This window comes from Podarcis liolepis, assembly GCF_965112155.1.
Source record: "Podarcis liolepis genome assembly, chromosome: 14".
NCBI classification, from domain to species: domain Eukaryota; kingdom Metazoa; phylum Chordata; class Lepidosauria; order Squamata; family Lacertidae; genus Podarcis; species Podarcis liolepis.
Genome location: NC_139569.1, coordinates 6,007,911 through 6,028,347, shown reverse-complemented (window position 1 = coordinate 6,028,347; position 20,437 = coordinate 6,007,911). Strand labels below are relative to the sequence as shown.

Here is a 20,437-nt window from a genome sequence, read left to right as displayed (position 1 = left end):
GGTGGACTGAGGAGGAATGTGATGACCTGGGACTCTGGCTTGAACTTGGAACCAGAGGAGACTCAGTCTGCACTGATCTTTGCTTCAGGCATCATCTGAACCATGTCTGGGGCCTGATCCTGAAGCGTCCCAGTCTGCACAGGTTCCCCTGCAACAAGCACCAGCTGGGCTGAGTCAGGGGCCTGAGCCTGCCCTGGCTCCAGATGCGGAGGTGACCTCATTGCCTTCAGGTGGGCCATCACTTACAGCTGCTCCACTACCAGTTGGGACAGGAGAGGCTGAGGCAGCCCCTGGGTCTAGTAACCCACCGACATCTCCCAAGCTGCAGAGACTAAGGTCTGAGAGAAGGAGAGACCTGAGTACTTGCAGGAGGAGTGCTCGCCTTTGGGCGAGACAGGGAGGTGAGTCACTGGAGGATCAGGACCGGCCGTTACCCCGAGAAAGATAAAAGGCTGTTGGACCCTGCCCCAGGTTGTGGGAGCAACATTGCTGTTTGCTAGAACCCGCCTGAGACCCTGTGCCTGATCTTGCCTGGTTTCCTGCCTCATGTCCTGCCTTGGCCCTGTTGGACTGACTCTTTGTGGAACCCTTGGATTCGGGACCGGACCTGGACCGCGTTGCTCGGATTAACCCCTGGGCCCAGCACAAGGAATGGTGGGGACCACCACGCCTTCTCCTGAACCTTCCCAAGAACAGGAGGACAGTGTAGATTTAGAGCAGTGGTTTGCAGAAGGCCATAGTTCAGAAGCTGCAGAGGGGAGAAGCTGGGAAATATTGGGAGAGGAACAGCAGGAAGCAGCAGCATCAGGGGAGAGAAAGCTGATAGACTCCGTGTCCTTGGAAAGCATTCCTGACCCCCCTCTCCCAGGACCAGGCGAGCATTGAGAGTGTCAGGAATGAGCCAGCTCCCAGCAAAGGTTTGCAGCCAACTGCAGAAAACAGCCAGGAACAGAGAGGCTTAGATGTTAGTCAGGCAGGGAGAGAGCCGGCAGCTGCAGACTGTGGCTTTTCCTGACCTTGACAAGTCGGTTGATAAAGCAGTAGCTGAGAGCAGGCTAGAACACAGTCAAAGCTCTCCGGAAGCTCAAATAGGTGGGAATAGACACTGAGTGAGTCTCTCAGAAAAGGAAGAGGAGGGAGATGATCCAATAAGTCTTTGGAGTCGGTGAATGGGAGGGCTGCTAGACAGGAAGCAAAACAAGAGCCATAAGGTGCGAAAGTTCCATATATTCTGTAGACACAGGAAGCAGTCTTCAGAAGGGTCATCTTGAGTGATAATGCCGGCGGCTGCGTTAGACCTGTCCGGAGCTATCTGTGTGTTTTTGCAATAAATCCTCCTTTTTAATTACCTACGCTTACTGTGTTATCAGGCTGGGGACCTAGACTCCTGGCAGAGAGTAGGAGAACAGAAAGCTCAGAGGCAGAAGGCTCAGATCAGCTGACACAGGGGTGACGTAGAATAGGAGAGACAAAGGAGGTGGGATTTTGCGTGGGCTCTGCTTGGACTCTGCATTCCTTTGTCTCTCTCTGTGCATTTTGAATAAAATACTTGGTAAGAACTCTCCTTGCTGATCTGTGTCTGGGCTGCCACTGTGGGAGGGATAGGATTCCCAGAAGCCTGATGACTGGGTGACTGAAGCCTGGGTGACTTTCAACAAAATATTAAAATACAGTGATGCATCAAACATTAAAAGCTTTCCTAAACAGGGCTGCCTTTAGATGTCTTCTAAAAGGAAACCACGTGATGATGAAGAATTGTATCCTGCTCTTCAGCTAAAAAGGTTCCCAGGGTGGTTTTCTGGGTGCATCCAGACAACCAGATTAACAAAGGACAATCATTTATAATAATTTTTTTGTTACATGAACTGCCCACGTGCCTCCCAGAACCGCAGGGCAATGGACGCGGCCCCGCCTGCCGTACTTATCCATGCGACAACCCTGCCAGGTAGGTTGGGCTTAGGGGTAAAAGGTAAAAGGTCATGGGGTCAGGAGACGAGGCCAAAGCTCAACCAGAAGGTTCAAGGGGATGGACGGACTCTCCTATGAGGAAAGGTTGCAGCATTTCAGACTTTTTAGTCTAGAGGACTGGTGAGTAAGTGGTGACATGACAGAGGTTTAGAAAATGGAGTGAGCAAATGGAGAAAAGTTTTCCTTCCCCTCTTGGAACACTTGAATTTGTGGACGTCTAATGAAGTTGAAGGTCGGAAGAAGAAGAAGAAGAGGAGGAGGATGAGTTTGGATTTGATATCTAGCTTTATCACTACCCGAAGGAGTCTCAAAGCGGCTAACTATCTCCTTTCCCTTCCTCCCCCACAACAAACACTCTGTGAGGTGAGTGAGGCTGAGAGACTTCAGAAGTGTGACTGGCCCAAAGTCACCCAGCAGCTGCATGTGGAGGAGCGGAGACGCGAACCCGGTTCACCAGATTACGAGACTACCGCTCTGAACCTCTACACCACACTAGCTCACCACACGGAAGACTCAGGACACTCCAAAGTTGAACTGTGAAACTCACTGTGATGTCCACCAACTTGGATGGCTTTATAAGAGGATTAAGCAAATTCATGGAGAAGAAGGCTACCAAGGACTATTAGCTGTGATGGCTACGCTGTGCCTCCACAGTTGGAGAAAATAATGTTTCTGAATCCTAGTTGCTGGAACCCACGGGGGGTGGGAGTTGTTTTTGTGCGCAAAAATTCCTGCTTTCTGGTTTCCCATAGACATCTGATTGGCTGCTGAGAGAGCAGGATGCTGAACTAATGCGCCATTGGCCTGATCCAGAAAGGCTTTCCCTATGTTCTTATGACCACCACACAAGCATTTTTTTATACTTTGTGCAGTGGTACCTCGGTTCTCAAACGCCTTGGTACTCAAACAACCTGGAACCCAAACACTGCAAACCCAGAAGTAAGTGTATGAACTTTTTCCGGAAGCCAAACGTGCTCCATTTTGAGTGTTATGCTGAGGTCTGTCTGCTTTTGCTATTTATTTTGCGTTTCTGTTTTTGCGGCTTTTCTGTTTTGTTTTTGTGACTGTGTGGAACCCAGTTCAGCTACTGATTGATCGTGTGACTGCAGTACATTGTTTATTGCTTTCATTTTATGGGTCAATGGTCTCGTTGGGTAGTAAAATTCATGTGAAATTGCTGTTTCAGGGGTTGTTTTTAAAAGTCTGGAATTAATCAGTTTTGCATTACTTTCTACGGGAAAGCACTCCTTGGTTTGGGAACGCTTTGGTTTGGGAACGGATTAAGTTTGAGAACCAAGGTACCACTGTATTGCTTTTGAAATGAAAGATGGGGTGTGTGTGTGTGTGTGTTCTGCCTTCAATCACTGTGGCATTTCCTAGAGAGTCAATCCAGGACTCCCTCTCCCTCTTTAATAAATGTCACCTTCTCCAAAAGCCTGAATCTATTAGCCGAATTAATTATACAAGCATGCAAATGAGTGGTGCTGGCCCGGTTTTCCTTGAGTTTTGACATTTGGTTTTCCTCTAGCGCAGGATTTGGCACAGAACGCACACACTTGCTCTTATCACTTCCCCCACCCCCCACCCCCGTTAAGTAAATCTCGGCTTCATTCAAAAGAAGCTTCATTCATGACTTCCTGCTATCCTGGTTCTTGTTTTCCTTTTCTGGAAATGATGTAACTTCAAAAAACCACCCCCCTTTCCTCGGTTCAAAGCCCGGCTACTGAACTTTGATTGTCCGGAGAAATTATTCACTGGTTGTAGGAGCCACACCAGGGGGTGGAAAAATGAGCCGGGATCTCCATAGCAATGCCCCTTCTTTTGCTGTTATTCGTGGAGACATCAAGACGCATGAACAATTAATCCTTGATTTCCAGACCCAGGCGACTCCGCCAATAAAACAGCTGTCAGCTGCCGGTCCTGTTGAGGTGCAGTTTAATATCCCAAGAGAGGATAATTATTCTTATCTGATTTGGCTCAGGAATGAACTGGTAAGAAGCCTCATCCCGTTCGTTACCAAAAAATAAAATAAAATTTAATTTTTTAAAAAATCAAATAAAAAGATTCCAGGTCTTCTGAGAGGGTTAAATGGCTAACATTCATGCCAGTCTTTACTCCGTCTAACAGCTGATGTGTGACAAAATGTAACCAGTAGAAGCACAGAAAATATTGTTTTTTAAGGGAAGGCATGGAACACCTGCATGCAAATGGTCCAGGCCCCCCCCCCCATGGCATCTCCAAAAAATACAGGGAAACTCTGGACAAAAGCTGCCAGCCAGTGTAGACACTACTCAGCTGAATGGAACAATGATCTGATTTAGTATAAGGAAACTCCCTAACGTTTTGGAAGGGACAATTGCTTAGCCATAGGGCACATGAATTGCACACATAAGGTCCCAGGTTCAAGTCCCGGCATCTCCAGGCAGGGATTAAAAACAAACCTTCCCTATACCAGTGTTTCCCCAACCTTTTTTGGGCAAAGGCACACTTGTTTCATGAAAAAAATCTCGAGGCACACCACCATTACAGCCCCGTGACGTCAGCGCGCAGCGTCACGCCGGGAGGGACGCACGAAAGTGTAAGTTTCAATTTTCCCCCCTCCCCCTTGCCTTCCTTCTGTGCCAACCGCCAAAAAGCCAAGAAAAAAGCCAAGACTTTAGGGCAGCAGGTCGACACGGAAGAAGCTCCTACCTAAGGACAGGTGCGACGGCCGTGTCCTCTTCTGCCACACTTGGCAGCCCTGCCTCACGGTCGTGACTCCCACCCTGATTTCTCCCCGCAGGTCGAGCGGCACAGGCAGCCCAATGTGTCCAGCCCAGACACAAGCCCCGCTTCCCCACTCTAGATCCTGAATGCGACCAAGTGCTCTGGACTCCCGAGCAGGGTGGGAAAGAGGACTCGCATCTGGTAGCCTCCGGGCTCCTCGCCTGCTCGAGGGATGGCATTGCAGGCAAGCTGCCGGCCGTCGCCATCGCAGCCCCCTCATGCGAGTGGACCTGCCCGGAGTGGTGGGCCGGGGGAGGCTCACTCTCTGTGGGGATGTGGCCCGCACGCGCGGCCCCGGTTCCTCCTGCCCAGGGCTGAGCTCCTTACCCGCGATCTCGGTCTCGCGCACGCGGATCCCACTTATTTCGAAGCTCGCGCCACTAGCCGGGGCTCTCACACCGTCGCCCTCGACTTCCCTGTTCCCTCCCCTCCCTCGGGTCGCCGTGGTTACCGAGGACTGCAAGCTGCTCGGGCGAGCGTGGGGCATTAAGTGGGAGAAGGAAAATTAAAATTAAAACTCGCCTGAAGGCCGCCTCTCCGGATATGAAGCTATCTTTCGAATTTTTTAATTTTTCCCGCGGCACACCAGGCAACATCTCGTGGCACACTAGTGTGCCGCGGAACAGTGGTTGGGAAACACTGCCCTATACAGATGTCTTCTAAAGGTTTTCTTGGCTCTGTGGTTGCACAACTCCACATCCTCCAACTTTTCTCCAATGAAAATAGGGATGTCCTAAGGAAAAGCGGGACATTCTGGGATCAAATCAGAAACCGGGATGGCTTCTCTAAATCCAGGACTGTCCCTGGAAAAAAAGGAACACTTGGCGAGTCTGGGTAAATGCACTTACCTGGGATTAACTCTCATTGAACACGCATAGGTTAGGTGCATCATTAAGTTAATTAATCCATTAAATAACTCTACTTACTTTTGTATGTGGGTTAAAACAGTGCCTCTGAAGCGAGAAGCGTCTGAAATTTTAGGACGCGCAGGGTTTCATCAGTTCATACATGTAAGAAAACACAGACAAAGCCACTGATGCCCATAAACGGTCTAAGATGTAAGCAATGTAATCAATATAATATAATATAATGATTTCAAGGTCCCCCACTTTCAGATACCCTCTTCCTGCCCAGCTGAGAAAACAAGATCCAGCTGCCACAAGCATTGGGCCAATAACATGTTGGGACAGCCTTATTATTATTATTATTATTATTATTATTATTATTATTATTATTGCCATAAGGTCCTAAGCCACCCAAAAGACAGCTGCCTCGGCTTGGATGTTGAAGTCCCCTGAAATCTGCAGTCTGGGAGTCCTCAACACTGCCTCCGAGACCAGCTCTGTCAGCTCAGGCACAGAGACTGCTGGGCAGAATCCCTAATCTGTTCCAATTGCCCAGGAACACATGCTAGACGCAGTGCCGGATTTAGGTATAAGCTAAACAAGCTATAGCTTAGGGCCCCACTCTCTTGGGTCCCCCAAAAAATTTAAAGAAAAAAAGTTTTGTGTTGTATAGGCTCCTATGATGTAAGTAATGGGCCCCGCCTGCTAGCCTGCTTCCTAAAATATCACTGGTTTGCTCCTTTCTATATATAGGGTGCCTACATTCTGCATGGACTGGTTGCAGGGCAACATGGGCAAATGGCTTTAGATACCCATTAGGTCCATAAATTACCATATAGCATATATTCAACACAAAAAACAGCAACCATTTGTTGTTGACAAAGGACAGCTGGACATAGAAAGGGCCCCATTACCTTCAGTAGCTTAGGGCCTCATCAAACCTAAATCCGGCCCTGGCTAGATGCCACCACAACCGGTCAGGGAACCTGGAGAAAGAGATGGAATCTCTATAGACTACAGCAGCTCTCTCTACTTGACCCTCAAGCCTGCCCTGATGCTGCACCGAGTACCCAGGTGGGCACAGCTGGGTGAGACCCTCCTCACCCACCCAGATCTCAGTGATACACACCAGATAGGCCTCCTCATTATGGATGAGAGCGCTCTTACTCCAAGCTGACCTGGCATTCAGCAACAGCAGCCACCGACCCAAGGGCTAGCTGAGGGCTGCCTGAGTTGCAGTCCTACAGCATTTTGAGGATGCCTGGCCAGATGGATCAATGGCTTGATGGACCAAGGCCATCATTTGTCCTTGGACCTCACCAGGAGGAAACTTAATCCAGATTCTTTCTTTCTTTTTAATTTATTTATTTGGTTTTTCAGATTAAAAGTTTACAGTCACATATCCAACAAACAACACAAAAACAAGATTCCAATGAATCTCTTGGACTTCCATCCTCCCCTTTGTGGGTCCTATTTTTAATAATTTCCTCCTGCATCTTTTATAATAATCCAAATCTTTTACTTCTCCATTGTGTCCAAAATCCACCATTAAACTACAAGTGATATTGCAATCCTGCTAACGATTTTTAACTGTTTACAATGGTCTTTAAGGTATGTTATAAATTTCCCCCGTTCCTTATTAAAGTCTTGGTATTCCTGATTTCTGATTCTTCCGGTCATCTTAAGCCATTTTGGCATAATCCATCAATTTGACCTGCCATTCTTCTCTGGTCGGGACTTTATCTTCTTTCCATCTCTGGGCCAGAGAACTTAATCCAGATTCAAGCCAGTCAAATCTTTCTAGCACTGATATGGCCATGACATGACTTTGTGGAGGAGAAGGACTCAGACAACGCTTGACCCAAACCGAAAGAGGGACACCGATAAGAGGTTTGGATTCGACGCCAAAATTCTAGAACCAATCCAGAGTTTGTAACATCTTAGCTCTATTATCTGACCTAATGAAATAGATGGAAGGTGCTTCTTTATCCGATGAAAACCTCTTCCCCCCTCTACGCCCACCTGCCTGGCCTCCTTGATGATGATCAGAGTTATGATGATGTTTCGAGGAGCTGATGATTTGGCAGGGGGATACAGAACTGACTTCTTGTTTAAAGTTATGAATGACCTTTATCATTATCTTCCTTACCTCCCATCTCGAGAGGCTCCTAGAAGTAATGACCATGGAACTCAATTTAACATCCTCCGAACTCTTGTTTACTGAAGCCTTCAATTGAGATGGCGTGCCGGATTAGCGGATCGGCCCTGCGTCTGAAGTGCGGCTTAACGGGATCTGCGCGCGATGCGAGGACAGCCTTTGAGAGACCTTGGCAGGCCGGAGGGAGCTCTTGAATTTGAGAAGCTGTTGAAAACCCTGGGCGGGGAGGGTCACGGCGGAAGATTGATGGTGGGGCTTGGGTATCACAGCTCGCTAAGTACTGGGTAGGACATTAAGGGGCTTCCGGGGTCATCCTATTCGGTTCTGGTAATCAGTTCATCTGAGAGTTGACCCATCCTCCAAACTCAGCTGGGGATGGCAGTGGTATTTCGAGTATTACAGCTGCCCTAATAACTTTGTAGTATAGTCTGGGCATATGATTTCCTCTTACTCTGCAGACATTTGCCAGATCCCCCCAGAAATGTCAAAGCAATAAGGGTAGGGCAATGGCGAGAACTGAGGCACAATGCAATGAGATTGCGGGAAATGGATCCGGCCACATGCCTTTCTAAGTACAGCATTTTTAAAATTTCCAGTAGCAGCCAGTCTGATGCCTCTGGGAATCCTGCAAGTTGCTTGGGAGCCTGATACTTCCCCCCTATTGTCAGTATAGTGAAGATAGACTGCTCTTGTAGATGGAGATTCAATTACAGTAGTGATCATGCCTAGTAGCCGCTGATGGACCTTCTTCTCCTTCCTTCCCAGAGCCATCCAAGCATGTAGCCACCACTCTAGCTTGCACAATTAATGGCACTAATCTCACCCTGTGCCATTATTTCATTTTTTTCCTGCCTGCCAGGAAGAATAATTTCCCAGTCCCAAGTTTGAGTGATGGGAAGAAGAATGTTCTACAGTGTTTATAATTTTACATAATTTCGCCCAGACTCAACCTTTCTGCCCCCCTCCAATGCCCCAATGGCATTTCCTCTTTGGAAAGAAACATGCTAAAACGGTATTTGAAAGGTAAGTCAGATAGTCTTTAAACCAGGGGTAGGCAACCTAAGGCCTGGGGGCCAGGTGCGGCCCAATAGCCTTCTCAATCCAGCCCGCGGAAGGTCCGGGAATCGGCGTGTTTTTACATGAGTAGAATGTATCCTTTTTTAAAAAATGCATCTCTAGGTTATTTGTGGGGTATAGGAATTCGTTCATTTCCCCCCCTTCAAAATATAGTCTGGCCCACCACATAGTCTGAGGGACAGTGGATTGGCCCATGGCTGAAAAAGGTTGCTGACCCCTGCTTTAAACTGTAATTTTTGCCTCCTATTCTTTAGTGCATGCCATGACATCATGGCTGGGCTTCCTGCAATAGTCTCAGTGAACCCCTGAATTTGGGAGGAAATGTCATGACTTCCACTGGAGCCCCAGACAGGAGCCACACAAGAATCAGGGATTTGCTGCCAATTTGCTATCAGGCCAAATTCAAGATTTTACTATCAGTTCAGTTTGGCAGCGCCTGCACTGTGCAACTCCCTGCCTTTTGACATCACTGTACTCTTTTTAAGGTAAAGGTAAAGGTACCCCTGACCGACTCTAGGGTTGCGCGCTCATCTCGCTCAAGAGGCTGGGAGCCGGCGCCGTCCGAAGACACTTCCGGGTCACATGGCCAGCGTGACGAAGCTGCAACTGGCGAGCCAGCACCAGCGCCGCACACGGAAACGCCGTTTACCTTCCCGCTATAAAGTGGTACCTATTTATCTACTTGCACTTTGATGTGCTTTCGAACTGCTAGGTGGGCAGGAGCTGGGACCGAATGGCGAGAGCTCACCCTGCCGCGGGGATTCAAACCGCCAACCTTACGATCAGCAAGTCCTAGGCACTGAGGTTTTACCCACAGCGTCACCCGCTTCCCTGTACTCTTTTTGGTACCTTCTAAAATTATTTCTTTTTAGACAATCCTACCCAGATATTTAGAAAACTGATGCGAGTCTTAATCTGTTTCTAACATATCGTCATTCTAACTTTTAGAAAGTTTTAAATTATCATTGTTACTTTTTCTCAGGGATAATTTTATTGCTTTATCTTTTTTATAAAAGGCTTTGAGGATTTTCTTTTGTACAGTCAAGCGGTGGACATTTTTTTAATGAAATTGATCCATCAATAAAAATAACTATATCAAACCCCTAATGTCTGGGGAACCAGCTTAGTTGAAGGATCGCCTTTCCCAATCTATGGTCTCTTGACAGCTTCGATCTGCAGAAATGGCCCTGTTACGGGTGTCACATAATACCCATTGCCCAGTTGGAAGAATTCCATCTTTTAGTATGGTGGCACCTATCCTTTGGAACTCCCTGCCTATTGATGTCAGGCAGGTGCTTTTGCTGGGCTCTTTCTGGCCTCTGCTTAAAAGATTTTGTTTTGTTTTGCTTGTACACATGCCATATAAAGTTCATTTGACATCTGCTAGGAGTCGACCTTGTGGAATGCAGAAAATGCTCAGGCTTTGGGACTCCCTGTCTATTGATATTAAGCAAGCACCCTCACTATTTTTCCTCTTCCATTTTTATTTCAGCAAGCTTATCTGGATACGCCATTTACAGTGGTACCTCGGGTGACATACGCTTCAGGTTACATACGCTTCAGGTTACAGACTCCACTAACCCAGAAATAGTGTTTCAGTTTAAGAACTTTGCTTCAGGATGAGAACAGAAATCGCGTGGCGGCAGCGGGAGGCCCCATTAGCTAAAGTGGTGCTTCAGGTTAAGAACAATTTCAGGTTAAGAACGGACCTCTGGAACGAATTAAGTACTTAACCCGAGGTACCACTGTACTTACGGCTTTTTAAGTTTATCAGTGTATCACCAATAATCGCTCCCTTGCTCTACGTACGGCGCTTCGAGGTGCCTGTTTATGTGTGTGTTTAATTAAACGGATTATAATCCCCCCCCAATATAAATAAATAAGGCTGCGATCCGCGGACTGAGCCGATGAGAGATGGTGCCGTTTGGAAAGGTCACCGTAAGCCCAGAAGGTGAGAAGTGCTGTAACAACAGGTTCTCATGAACCTGGATGACCCGAGCCAATCTCAATTGTGACGGTCCGTTTTGGCGAGGAGAGGGGCGGCAGCATCCGGGAGCCCGGCCGCTCCGACTGACAGCCCCGATTATTTAGAGCCTTCTTGGACAAGGAGCACAGGTGTTGCCCAGATGCTCGGGAGCCTGACATTTCTCTGGCGCAGAGTAATAGGCCCTTCTGCCACCCCTCTCTATGGGAACCACCATTGACTCCTCTACGAGGAGCCAGGGGCCTATGAAAAGACAGTGTAAACACATCACAGAGCCTCGTGCATCTGTTACTAGGGGTAGTAAAAGGAAACGCACAGGGACCCGGACGGGAACGGGGCAGAGAGAGAGAGAGAGAACAAAACAGAAAATGCCAGAGAATAACCCTCGGCAAAAATGTTTGCTTATTCCTTGTTCAGGGTCAGGGAGAAGCCCGAATTTGGTAGAAAGGAGAAGGGCAGGGGGCAGCCTGTTTTATTGTTGCTCTCGCGTTACAGAGAGAAGTTAGAAGCATGGGATTGCAGAGTTGGAAGGGACCATGTGGGTCATCTAGTCTGACCCCCTGAGATACAGGAATGGTTTTAAAATTAATTTTGGTGTAAAAATGTGTGAGATTACAATATTGTATTCATTTGCATTACCTAGAGCCTGTTCTACTGATGAAGCCTAGGATGGCGAAACAAGGCTTATATTCCGGAAATCCTCGTCTTAGACTCTGTGAAAGGATTCTGTGGAACTGTAACAACCTTTTGTGTGGATTATATGAACAGACAGGTGGACCTTATGCATGAACTGACTAGAGAATGAACTGATCCACTGGGTCTTCTGCTTTTTTCTTTGGACTTTATGTGACTTCCGTTGAAATCTACAATAGGACTTGCTGATCAGAAGGTCGGCGGTTCGAATCCCTGCGACAGGGTGAGCTCCCGTTGCTCAGTCCCTGCTCCTGCCAACCTAGCAGTTCGAAAGCACCTCAAAGTGCAAGTAGATAAATAGGTGGGAAGGTAAACGGCGTTTCCGTGCGCTGCTCTGGTTTGCCAGAAGCTGCTTAGTCATGCTGGCCACATGACCCGGAAGCTGTACGCTGGCTCCCTCGGCCAATAAAGCGAGATGAGCGCCGCAACCCCAGAGTCATCCGCGACTGGACCTAATGGTCAGGGGTCCCTTTACCTTTTACCTTTACAGTTGGTTGCGTCTTGTGTGTTTATTGAGTATGTTTCACGTAACCATAGGTTTGTTGTTGTTTAGCTATGCAACTACGGCAGTTTCCTGCTTGCAGGGGGTTGGACTCTATGGCCCTTGTGGTCTCTTCCAACTCTATGATTCTAAGAACTTTATTAGTGCAAAAAATGGAAGCAACAGGATATGCCAACGATTCAGAAGTGGCAGGCGAAGACGATCGAATACACATCCCGGTCAACGATTGGCAAAATTGACTGGGAAAATCTGAAACCAGCGTGATCAAACGTTCCAAAAAGACTGGAGTAAATTCATAGAGTCTTTAAAGGACAATTGCAAGCAATTAACAACACCAGCAGGACTGACTTAAGCAGACTTGTAATACATTTTTATTTAGAATTTGAAAATGGAATTGAATATAATGTTGAAAGGGAAAGTACAAATTTCTATGATATAGAAAGGAATTAAGGTAACCAGGAGGTGGGAGGGAGGGAGGTCGACAGCTCAAATGAGCAATTATTAATGTGAAAAATATGAATGTGTTTTGACAATACAAAATGGAAACTCAATAAAAATTATATATAGATTTTAAAAATGAAATGTGCAGACTTAGATGCAGCCCATTCTCAGAGATTAGATGCTGTCTGCTGTCATTGCTTTGAATCGGGGCTGAGTTCAATAGGCTCCGCCCATGCTCCAAAATCCCTCCCCTGAAACGCAGGGTCGAAGCCTCAGGAGACCCACTGACCCCACTGAGTGGTGTCTGGTGGCAAATGGAAGCAGGGACTTCTCTGTGGTGGCACCTCCTCTCTGGGATGCCCTCCCCTCTATTATTTGGGAGCAGTTTCCAATTTTCAGTAGAAACTGCTTTTTTCCGCTGTCCCTGACCACTAGCACGACATCCCTCTGCCCTATGCTCTGCAATATCAATCCCACTATTTTAATTTGTTTTAATGCTGTTTTGCTTTTGTAAAAACAACAAAAACAAAGCTTTGGGAATTCTTCTAGTGTCAGCAGAAAATACTGCCTCAGATCAGGAAGTGGACCTGATCCCTTCACTGTTCCACCTCTTTTTGGAATCGTATGTTTACTGGAGATAATGTTAAGGACTGAATCAACCTGGCTGTGCTCTAAATCTGCACTTTTCTCTTAACTGCCTGCTGTTATCCTTTACAGTAAGCTTTAAGTTTCCCCTCATTTTCTCTGAGTATTTAACATATCTTTTTGTACCTTGTAAGGTCATCTAATTTTTGATACACTCAAAATAAAAAACCCCCTATATATTCAAAATAATACATAAAATGGGTCAAGCTTAAACTCAACAAGCCCATTAAATGAGTTTGTCACATCCATTAATTTCAATGGATTCTGAGGAATCATACCGAATAATTTTAATCTGTTTTAATATTTTAACTTTTGCATCTTTTAAAGTATGGTTGTGATTTCCCCCCTTAATTTTATTGATTTATCTTTTTGTGAACCACTTTGAGGTTGCTGTTTTTACGATCAAGCAATGCATAGATTATAAAAGAAATAATACAATGCAATCGTTCCCGAGCACTTTGATTTGGTATTTATACTTTTCAAGTTTAAACATTTCACTAATTTTATACATTTCACTAATTTCACAATCATCTTGACATTTCAAAACTTGACTTCCTTCCCCCTCTTTCTGCAGTTCTTTAAATTTGTTTTTTATATCTTCTGCATATCCAAATTAACTTAATTTGCTCATTTATTCATCTTCTTTAAATATATACTCTTATGAAACTGCTGGTTATTACAGTAATCCTGCCAATGTTTTCATCTGTTTATAATTTATCTGTAAATATTCAATAGACCATTTCCATTCTTTTATTTAAAAAGATTGTTACCTTGATTTCTTGTTCTTCTGGTAAGTTTCACCATTTCTTCATATTCCACAAGTTTTTATATCCATTCTTCCTTTGCTAGGACTTCTGCTTCTTTCCATTTTGGGGCAAGGAACATTCTTGCCACTGTATGAATAAGTTTCTATACATTTTAGGTAGTTCTGTCCCTATAATTCCCAAAAGAAAAGCTTCTGTTCTTTTTTTCTTTTTTCTTTAACAAAGGTTATTTTAAACATCCTTTTCATTTCATTATATATCATTTCCCAGTAAGCTTTAACCTTACTACAAGACCACAACATATGATAAAAAGAAGAAACATCAACACTTTAAACTGGAGATGGCCTGGCAGTCAGTGGCGTTATTTAAGCTCAGGCATGCTCTTAAATGACCTGTCCAATTCAGAACCTATTCTGGACTAACTGGATTTCAGAGCAGTCTTCAAGGCCAGCCCCACATACAACACTTTGCAGTAGTCTAGCCAGCACTATTCTAACCAGGGCAAACCCACATATATGCCAGTGACTTTAAATTGTGAGCACGTGGGTGGGGCTTGTTTCATCATGACTGTCTGCAGAGCAGCTCATGATTTTCTGTGATGAAGATGGTTAATATTAGAAGCAGTAGCTGTAGCCATTGGATCTTGCAACATGCTGGGACAGAAATCCAAATACAGTGGTACCTTGGTTCTCAAACACCCTGGTTCTCAAACACCAAAAACCCAGAAGTAAGTGTTCTGGTTTTCAAACTTTTTTGGAAGCTGAACGTCTGATGCGGCTGTCAGCTATTGTTTCCGGGGCGCTTGCACTAATCAGAAGTTGCACCTTGGTTTTCAAACATTTTGGAAGTCAAAAGGACTTCCAGAATGGATTAAGTTTGGTGTTTTTGTTTTTGCTATTTATTTTTTGTTTTTGTTTTTGAGGCTTTTTCGGTTAATTTGTTTTTTGTGACTGTGTGGAAACCAGTTCAGATATTGATTGATTGATTGATTGATTGATTGTGTGACTATGGAAATGGATAAAAGCCCCCCATCCAAACAATGACTATCATCAGTGAAGGTAAGGGGGGAAAATTATTTTAATTTTTAACATCTACAATACTGTCTTATTTATTTTCTAGTACAGTACATTGATTATTGCTTTTATTTTATGGCTCAGTGGTCTTGTTAGATAGTAAAATTCATGTTAAATTGCTGTTTTAGGGGTTGTTTTTAAAAGTCTGGAACGGATTAATCCATTTTGCATTACTTTCTATGGGAAAGCACGCCTTGGTTTTGGAATGCTTTGGTTTTGGAACGGACTTCCGGAACGGATTAAGTTTGCGAACCAAAGTACTGCCGTAAAGAAACGCCAAATGTATAAAATCAGCAGCATTTCCTCTCTTCCCCTCTCTCTCTTTTTGCCGGAAATAAACAGCACAGGGAAGGTAACTGCCACAGAAGCAGACTGGCGATCAGTCACCGATATTGAGGGATCTGTCACGAGAGTATAACGGGAGGTTGAACAAAGAGACTTCAGAACCCGTCAAACATTTTCAACATCCCTTTTCTAATTGGCAATTTTGTAATATTAATTCACAACAGATCTGATTGCTGGATTCCCACTGGCTCCCCTCAGGAGGTTTTGCGTGAAATCTATTTGAAATGGTGTGTCAGGGTTTCCAACACCCCCCTCCTCCCTTCCTTCCTTCTTCCTTGAAGTCACCATCTGGCTGATAGACTTGAGTCTGTTCTAATACAGTGACCCAGCGAATCACTGTTAAACAATTCCCCTGGGCTCACGGTCCTCTCGCAGGCAATCCATCGAGGGAAATGCTGTGCGGAGAGAGACACAGGGAGATGCGCAGAGTGATAGGGGCGTATTTTGAATGAATTAAGCTGACGGATTGTAAAATAATTTGATTTATGGGGAAGGAGAAATCTGTGGGGGTGATCTCGTCTGGCTCCCTCGCACTTTGGCTGGCCCGGTTTGGTTTCCAAGGATGTGGGTGATCCCCTGGCTTTTAATTAATGTCAGGGCCGCTCTCTCTGGAACGGTGCCAGGTTCAAACCCTAGTCCAAAGCAATATATGAAAAAATCTCACAGTGCAACCAATGCAGGTTGCGGCAGAATGCCAATTCTGTGGAGGAGACATGGAGACCAGGCAGAAGGTTATGAAAAGCTTGGCCTATCACTCAACATCCAAAAAACCCAAAGTGCTCCACCAACAAGCACAAAACAACAACTCTTCAGCGCCACAAATCCAACTCAATGGCGTAACGTTGGAAAGTGTTGACCACTTCTCCTACCTTGGCAGATAGCGGTTGAATGAATTTATTAATACGGTCACAGACCAGCGTCAACACACACAATATCACAGATCATAAAAATATCAGAAATACAAAGGACAATATGAGTATAACAAGGATTTAAATATAAAAATTAAAATTAATTATTAGCGTGCTCCCTGAAGTTAACATTTGGGGGTTTGGTCATTATGGGATACCACTTGCTTCCTGCGATTGATTGCTGACACACAGAATTTGGCTACATTTAATGTAGTCTTGGGATTCTTATCCTCTAGCAGTAGTTTTAAGCTATGGAGTTCCGATTCTTTCCTGGACTTTTGCAAAACAGGTGTAATAAAAGTCAAACGTATATCCTCATAAAGACGACAACGTAATAGTACATGTATAGCAGTTTCAACTTCCAACGAGCCACAAGGGCAGACCCGTGCTGTGTATGGTTTACCCTCAAATCTGCCCTGAAGTAAGGCAGAAGGGAGAACGTTGAATCTGGCGAGAGTAAAAGACCGTCTGTATTTGGGTACCTGAAGACCTGACAGATAGTTAGCTGGAGAGAAACCTCTCCCATGGTCCCTTATTGCTGGGTGTTTGATCATTTCGCTCATGTGGCATTGTAATTCTACGTCCCAGATACGCTGGCGAATTGTAGTCCTAGCTTTCTCGAAGCCTGTCGCTATCAGGGTCTGTAGTGGGATCCCCAAGCCTTTAAGCTTTTCCAGCAGTGTAGCTTTCCATTTGGATTGGTAGGTATCTAATAAGGTTAAAGGTGCCAGCCCAACCGGGAAGAAAATAATCTTAAACCAATAATGAATCTTCAATATCCATATCCGAGTACTGATAGGAATTTGCCCAACCTCCAAACGGACCGCTATGTTGGATACGCCCTGGGCAGTTATCTTTCCACAAGGGCCGACATTGATGTCAAAATCCAGCATCGCCTGAGCTCTGCGACTGCGGCTTTCTCCCAATTGAAGCACAGAGTGTTTGCGGACAGGGACATTTGTAGGGAAACCAAAATGCTTGTTTACAAAGCTACTGTACTACCAACCTTACTGTATGCTTGTGAAACATGGACCACTTATAAACGCTATCTCCAACTGCTCGAAAGATTCCATCAATGGTGTCTCTGAAAATTTTTATGCATCACTTAGGAAGGCAGGCGAACTAATGCCAGTGTACTGGAAGAAGCAAAGATCACCAGTGTTGAAGCAATGATTCTTCAACATCAACTTCGTTGGACTGGTCATGTTGTGCGGATCACTCATAGCCAAGTCAGATTGTCTTCCATAAACACGGTTTTAACAATGAGTCCGTAAGTGACTGTGGAGGCCAGTTCTGAATCCACACGTCCTTCCACAGTGGGGACATAGGTTTCCGGGCGGATGTTGATCATGGTGAGGGTTTGCCAAATATGCCTTCCTCTTAGCACGTTTCTCCCTTGTGTCCTGAGTTCGAGTGTCTTCAAAGCCCATGACACCTTTGGTGAAGGCTGTTCTCCAACTGGAGTGCTCGCAGGCCAGTGTTTCCCAGTTGTTGGTGCTAGCAGATGGTGCTGACCTACAGACTTATTTCAAGGCAAACTGGGTTTTAATTCCTGGTTTTAAATGCATTATGTTGCCTTTTTCATTATTGTTTTTCACTGGTTTGATTTTATTACAGTGGTACCTTGGGTTACAGACGCTTCAGGTTACAGACGCTTCAGGTTACAGACGCTTCAGGTTACAGAGTCTGCTAACCCAGAAATAGTACCTTGGGTTAAGAACTTTGCTTCAGGATGAGAACAGAAATCGCGTGGTGGCGGCGCTGTGGCAGCAGGAAGCCCCATTTGCTAAAGTGGTGCTTTAGGTTAAGAACAGTTTCAGGTTAAGAACGGACCTCCAGAATGAATTAAGTTCTTAACCTGAGGTACCACTGCACGCTGCAGTTTATAATGATGTTTTTGAAATGTTGTAAGCCGCCTTGAATCCCAGCTTGGGAGAAAAGTGAGATATAAATACACAAATAAGAATAACACACACACACACACACACACACACACAGAGAGAGAGAGAGAGAGAGAGAGAGAGAGAGAGAGAGAGAGATCTGATTCTGATCCTTTTACAAGCTCAAGCAGCTCCCTCTAAGCCGCTGTTTCCTCAAGCCTGAATTGTGCCTTCCAATATTTTGCAAATATTATTCTTGCGCCCCTAAATCGTCGCAACTTGCCTATTGAGCAACCCCCTGCCATTCAAAGCCAATAGCCGAAGGAACAGATGGCGCCTTTGGGCCGTCCTCTCCTGAGTTCTTCTGCTCCGAGCGCAAACCTGATCAGCTGCTTTCCCATCCTTGGTGCTGGGAAGAGGGGAAGCAGCCTTTGCTTGGCTTCTGCGAAAGGTGGACGCCAGCCAGCCCCCGGCTTCTGTTTGTAAATACAGCTGAAGATCTCCTCTGATGGACTCACCCTGCTGAAAACCCACCTCAATGGTGGGAAAGTGAAAAGGTAAACAAAAGCTGCCCGTTCCCACCAGCCACTGGACTCCACCAGACTTTTAAATCTTCCACCTCTAGAACAAATTGATTTCTTGCCAGTCGGCAGACTTTTTACTGATGTTGTGGCTGTTCTGGTTGAAGACAACCAGGTGCAGAGAGCTGGGATAATCTTCTCTCTCCCCCCCCCCCCTTTCTCCTTTCCCTGTGTCCTGTTCATCACCCCCTTCCTCAGCGCACAGACACAGAGATCTGAAAGGGGGACTAAGCCTATCCCAGAGGGAGCGACTCACCGGTGCGGTGGGGAGGGGGTAGGGAGAAGGGAAACCCAATATGGGGAAAGAATGAGCCTTGCCAGGATCTGTAGACTTATACAGGTTTGTGGCGCATTCAACAGCAAGGTCACACCACTCATTTTGGATTCAAAATGAACTTGGGCCAGACCAGTTCAAGCCTTGAATGTGAAACACCAAAATTGCCTGAAAAGGGGGCTGAGAAACTCTGGGAATCTCTGACCAGAGATTCTCAGAAGATTGGAGAAAATTTATGGACAATTTGAAAAGTAATTGTGATGAACAGATTATGCTAGTAGGTTTTGCAAGAAGTTTTTGAAATATTGCAAAAAAGAGAATGAGGAGAATTATTAGTTAAAGATAATATGGAATTAAGAAATGCATAGTAAGTGATAAGAATGGAAAATCATCAGAGGTGTTGACGGAAGTCCAAAAATTATTGTATAAGATGAATTGTTGTATGAATGATAATTAATGTTAAAAACTAATAAAAAACGTATATAAAAAAAGAAAAGGGGGCTCGGAAATTGAAGCTCAGATATGCTTCAAAAATGGCTGTTCCTCCTTTCAGTATCTCTGCTGTTATGTCTTTACTCTGTATATATAATAAAATTAAATATTTTTTTCCTCTGTATATAATTTTTTATTTACATTTTCCAAATATTGCTGTTGCATTTGGCATGGTTTAGCGGGAAGACACCCCAGTGAAAATTTCTGTTACTATATATCTTATACGGCTGTTTCTTTCTACAGTCATACCTTGGAATCTGAACGGAATCTGTTCTGGAAGTCTGTTTGACTTCCAAAACATTCAGAAACCAAAGCGTGGCTTCTGATTGGCTGAAGCCAATCGCATGCACATCAACGAAGTCACCGATCATCTGCACACTCGCTGAAAGAAAGTGCTGATCTCCCGCCCAATTGCTGCAGCAGCCAATAGCCAGAAGACCTTTAGGCACCCACCAATCATCAAAAAACACACTGCTGACAATCTCCTGCTCGTGGCAGCCAACTATCGCCCGTCCCACCTCACAACTATCCATATATAAGACAACCGCCAATTTTCAGCATTTTAAAAAAATAAAATAACCTCGTCTTATACACAGAAGAATATGGTAAATATGGTGTTAGTATTTCAAAAGATACCTCAGCAACTGCAGTGGGTGCATGATGGCAGACATAGTGCCTTTGTGTTTGTGCACAGATATTTTACATGCCTTTGTACCAGTAAAACAATTGACCAGGCAGATTTAACTTCTAGAGACGCTGGAGAGGGAGCTGAACACTGACCGGGCAACTTTATCAACTCATACCAACAGCATTTTAATAAGTCATTTCCAAAACACAAAAACAGGAACAAGGTCAAGTTGGTGGTTCCATTAAAATCAGTGTAGCAAATTATCCATGACTTAACTCCCATTGATTTTGTCAGAACTGAGTTTAACTGGCTTACTCGGGATCCAGTGATCTCTGAAGCACTGGAAGACACGGGCTGCCCCCTGGATAGTGTAACCATTGGAAGGTAGGTCTTTGCACAATCCATACGCCACC

The 20,437-nt window shown here is 45.2% G+C and overlaps 1 long non-coding RNA gene across 1 annotated transcript; it reads left to right on the top strand.

The window, feature by feature from the left end:
* Positions 1-2,949: 2,949 nt before the first annotated feature.
* On the top strand, positions 2,950-14,905 carry LOC310693137. Its single transcript, XR_014518996.1, has 2 exons — positions 2,950-3,076; positions 14,814-14,905. It is a non-coding gene; the product is annotated as an uncharacterized lncRNA (long non-coding RNA).
* Positions 14,906-20,437: the final 5,532 nt, after the last annotated feature.